Source organism: Grammomys surdaster, unplaced genomic scaffold, assembly GCF_004785775.1.
Source record: "Grammomys surdaster isolate TR1022 unplaced genomic scaffold, NIH_TR_1.0 100, whole genome shotgun sequence".
In the NCBI taxonomy this organism is placed as follows: domain Eukaryota; kingdom Metazoa; phylum Chordata; class Mammalia; order Rodentia; family Muridae; genus Grammomys; species Grammomys surdaster.
This window is the reverse complement of record NW_021604579.1, coordinates 10,804,687-10,809,686: the sequence shown is the minus strand read 5'-3', so window position 1 is coordinate 10,809,686 and position 5,000 is coordinate 10,804,687. Positions and strand designations below refer to the sequence as shown.

The following is a 5,000-nucleotide window of genomic DNA, read 5'->3' as shown; positions in this document are numbered from 1 at the left end:
AACCACAGGGATCTGTGTATCCCTGCCTTTCTGATACAGAATCATAGAGGAGCTGCACCCAGTTTTTACGTGAGTGCTGGGAAGCAAACTCAGGTCCTCATGCTTGCATGGCAAGCACTTTACCAACTGAGCCACCTCCCTGAAACCCAACACAACTTCCTCTTCCTCCTATTCTTCTTCTTCCTCTTCCTACGCTTCCTCCTCCTCCTCCCCTTCTTCCCCCTCTTCAAGATAGGGTTTCTCTGTGTAGCCTTGGCTATCCTAGAACCCAGAGATCCATCTGTCTCCTAAGTGCTGGGATTAAAAGTATGCACCACTATGCTGGGTTTCCAACAGAATTTCTTAGGAATTGTTATGCAACAAATACTAGATGTTCACTAGATATTGGTTTCAAAAATAGACATCCTTAGAGGTGGAGGAAAGGATAAGAAAGTTGGTAATAATAAATGCTGAGAGAATTGAGAAAGAACCAAGGTAGCAAATGACATAATCCCAAATACTAAGAGCTGATGGAGTAAGCAAAACAAGGCCAGCATGATGATTTACACCTGTAATTCCAGCACCCAGGAGGCAGGGGCAGACAAACAGCTGCAAGTTCAAGGACAACCTGATCTATAGAGCAAGTTCCAGGCCAACCAGAGCTCTAGGATGAGATCCTATTTCAAAAACGTAGAGCTGGAGAGACACGGCACAGCTTACGCACAACCTAAGTCCCATCTCTAGAACTCTCAACATCAAAAGGTAGACTGCAAGGGGCAGGGCGTGGTGGCACACACCTTTGGTTCTAGTACTGCAAGACAGAGACAGGCAGGTCTCTAAATTCAAGGGCAGCCTAGTCTACAGAACAAGTTCCAGGACAGCCAGGGCTATACAGGGAAACCTTGTCTTGAAAAACAAACAAACAAAGAAATAGAGATAGATAGATAGATGGATAGATAGATAGACAGACAGATGAATTGCAGAGAGTTAGTGAAATGGAAGAATAGCATTTACAAGAGAAGGGAGATTTAAAGTTTGTCCACCAACTCTACTCTATGATCCTAGTTTGAATCCTGATTAAAAAAAAAAAACCCTAAAAAACAAAACAAACAAACAAAACCAGGAGCCCATTTAAAAAAACTCAACAGGCCAAGGTGCATGCTGCCAAGCCAGACTACCTGAGACCCGTACGGTAAAAATAGAAATAAGTACTGCCCAGTTGTTCTCTGCATGTCATACGTGTACCGTGGCATATGCAAACACACATGCAAGTGCAAGTGCTCACATGCACACAAACACTGACACCCAAAGATAAATAAATTAAAATGTAAAAATAATTTTAAAACACCAAATTAGCCCGGGCGGTGGTGGCGCACGCCTTTGATCCCAGCACTTGGGAGGCAGAGGCAGGCGGATTTCTGAGTTTGAGGCCAGCCTGGTCTACAGAGTGAGTTCCAGGACAGCCAGGGCTACACAGAGAAACCCTGTCTCGAAAAACAAAACAAAACAAAACACAAAATTAATAAGGAAGTGAAAAGCAGCGCGCGGTGGCAACGGGCTGTAATCTCAGCATTGGGAAGACAGAAGCGGGCAAGGAGGAGATCAAGCCTGCCTTGGCCTACACAGGGAGACTCTGCACAAAGAAACAAAACTACTCTGTGTCATTGTTGTGCCTGGCAAAGAGAAGTGTCATTAACAGTGGTTAAACTGCAGAGGACTCTGCCCAGCCAGACTCTGCTTTGTAAGTAAAGGACTGAAGGTGAAAGGCATTGACGACACAAAAAGCACAGCTCTTACCTCAAAGGGAACAAGAGAGTTTATTCTGGAGAATAAAATATAAACAGCCACTGTCCAGGAAAACACAGTCTCGATTATCCCATTTTTGGGTCTTTCAACATGGAAGCAGTTTCACAGAGTTTTATAGTCATAAATCAAAGCGATTATAAATGACATCGATGGGCACATCAGAGAAGCAGGTTACAGCCAGGCCGTTAGGCCTCAGATGCTATCTGATGGCCAGATTGGAAAAAAAAATAAATGAGGACATAACGCTCCTAGGTATGTCTGAGGAGATGGCTTATTGTAGATATGAGGGAGAGCACAGCCAGAGGCATCTGGAAGAATCCAGATTGAACGTGGCCAGCTGACTGAACTGGCCCATGAGAAGAGAAGGGGGAAGGAGCAAGAGGGGCGGGGACGGGCGTGGGAGAGCTCCCAGTTCAGAGAGTCCCTATCTCACTAACGATAAGAATAATTGGGAAAGACAACCACTGGCTTCCAAACACATATATACACCCATACCCTTGCAAACAGGCACGTGCACATACATTCACACCACACACACACACACACACACACACACACACACAGAGTCACTAGTTTCAAAGGTCATCCATTAGCATTGCACTCTTGGCTGCAGATTTCACGTCTGACTGAAGCACCCACTGCCTTAAAACTACAGCTTTCCACTATCTCCTCCATGTCTATAGAAAAAGATGTCACCTGTGTTTTAGGTGTCAACACAAGCAACGCAGGTCTCATCTCAAAGAGAATAAGATACAGTTTATTCTAGCACCAAACTTGAGGGACCACGGCCCAGAAAACATGGTGCTGAGTTAGCCCAGTTCCCATCTTCTCCATGGGAAACTTCAAGACATGTTACAGTCACCGAAAACAAAGTCAAAAGCTAAGTGTTGAAAGCCTGGCTTCTTCACAGGCCCCGATGAGAGGACAAAGGGAACCTAGTTCTGAGTCCTTGTCTGGGCAAGGTCCAGTCTAGAGCTTAAGATTCTACTTCCTGGGAACTTGGCTTTTCCCTGAGGAGACTGAACTAATCAGTCCGAAGGCCACTGTGTGCTGGTCTCTGACACTCTTGAGATACTCTGTGATCCCCTAGGCAACATTGCTTGCTTAGCTTCCTGCTTACTTTGGCCCACTGCTCCACTACAAACAGTACTTGAGATCTTGTACTTAACACGCTTGCATGAGCCAGCAGCTTGTGTGACACCTCCTGATCCAAAGCTTTCCCATCTTCTTTGTTTTCTCACTCCATGCTCTCCTTAGGACTCTATTTCTAAAGAGCAGATCCCTGACGCCCAAAGGCAGCCCCCTTTCCACCAGGCTGAGCCCTCAGACACTGAAGCAGAGCCCAGTGACCACTTCACTCTAGGCTCTACCCACAGGAATAGAGCTGACAGACCAGAATGGAAAGCACTGGACACCGGGGGCCCTGAAGTCCCAGGATGACCAAGGCATTCTCTATGAAACCGAGCCCATTTCTGTCATCCCCTGTGAATCAAGGACCTAGAAGTAGAGATTCTCACTCAAACTGGATTCCAAGGATGGACGCCTTTTCAATGAGCAGAAGTTCTTTCAGAGAGCAGCCAAGCCTCTCTGCAAGTGAACAAGTGGAAGAAACAGTGCTCGGTCCGGCTCCTGGCCATAATCGCCTGTATCGGCTTTGATATTCACCGGGACAAGTAAAGGTTCCTAGCGTTCCCCAGCGTGGGGAGGAGCCTTCAGTCAGCCCTGGATGACAATCCAAAGCATGTGGTATCAGAGAGATATGTGCTGCAGGTGGCCTGCAGGCTGCTGGATGCTCTAGAGTTTCTCCACGAAAACAAGTGTGTTCACAGGAACCTGACAGCTGAGAATGTCTTTGTGAATCCAGACGATCAGAGCCAGGTGACCTTGGTGGGCTATGGCTTCACCTACCGATACTGCCCAGGTGGCAAACACGTGGCCTACAAAGAAGGCAGTTTAAGTCTCCACGAGGGGGACCTAGTGTTCATTAGCATGGATGTGCACAATGGATGCGGGCCCTCCCGCCACAGCAATCTCCAGACATTGGGCTACTGTGTGCCTAAGTGGCTTTATGGGTCCTCCCACAGACAAACTGCCTTCCCAATACTAGGTAGAAGCAGAAGTATCTGGACAACTCCGAGCCCCTCGTGGGACTGTGTAGCTGCTGGAACAGTGTCTCCTTAGAGACCCTGCGGGAGTACCTGAAGCTGGTGATGGCCCTCGATTATGAGAAGCCACCATGCTGAGGAACAATCTTGAAGGTCTGCTGCAGCATATGCCGGAGTCACCCTATGGCCCCTGGACTTCCAGATGGTGCCTTAGGTAGAATCTAGAGCTTCTGACTTGCAGCTTGAAATAGAACGTGAAGTCGTGTGACTCAGAGGCCTTTTGTTTGAACTCAGAGCTCCTAAAAGAATCCCTTGAATGTGCATTCTCGCAGCTCCCTTAGGACATATGAATCAACACTCATGTTGGGAGACCTGAATCATGTCCCATAATGTGAAACTCCTCCCTATCCCTCAGCCCCTGCAGTTGTGGATGGAGGTAAGAGGATGCTGGCAGCAGCAGCAGCAGTCACTTCCTAGGACCTTCCTGTCATGGACATTCCTGTGATGCCATAATAAACTGTTTTTAATTAAAAAAAATAATAAATTCTCTAGAGATAGGACAAATCTCCAGATAACATCAAAATTTGGACCAAAAATTTGTTAATCAAGGCTGGAGAGAAGGCTCAGTAGTTAGGATCACTTGCATTTGAGAGGACCCTGGTTCAATTCCCAGCACTGACTTGATGGCACATAACCATCCATAACTCTCGTTCCAGGGATCCTACCTCCTCTTTTAAATTTCATGGGCACCAGGCGAACACTTAGTGTGCAGATATACATGCAGGTAAAATATTCATAAATATTAAAAAATTTTTAAAAGTAAATGAACAAAAAACCTATACTAATCCCAATTTTCAGTTAAAAATAGGATAGTATTTAATTTGTAGGGAAGTTCTGTGTTTGTTTACAAAAGAATTACATAATAGGGCCTGGAACCCTATGCCTGCAAGCACAGTGCTTGAGAAGTAGAAGCAGAAATATTAGTAGTTTAAAGTCAGCTTCAGCTACATAGTGAGTTCCAGGCTATCCTGGATTACCTGACATCCTGTCAAAGTTAAAAAAGGAGAGAGAGAGAGAGAGAGAGAGAGAGAGAGAGAGAGAGAGAGAGAG

The 5,000-nt window shown here is 46.1% G+C and overlaps 1 pseudogene; it reads left to right on the top strand.

The window, feature by feature from the left end:
• Positions 1-4,104, top strand: part of LOC114637554 — a 9,755-nt pseudogene extending 5,651 nt beyond the window's left edge.
• The last annotated feature ends 896 nt before the right edge of the window (positions 4,105-5,000 follow it).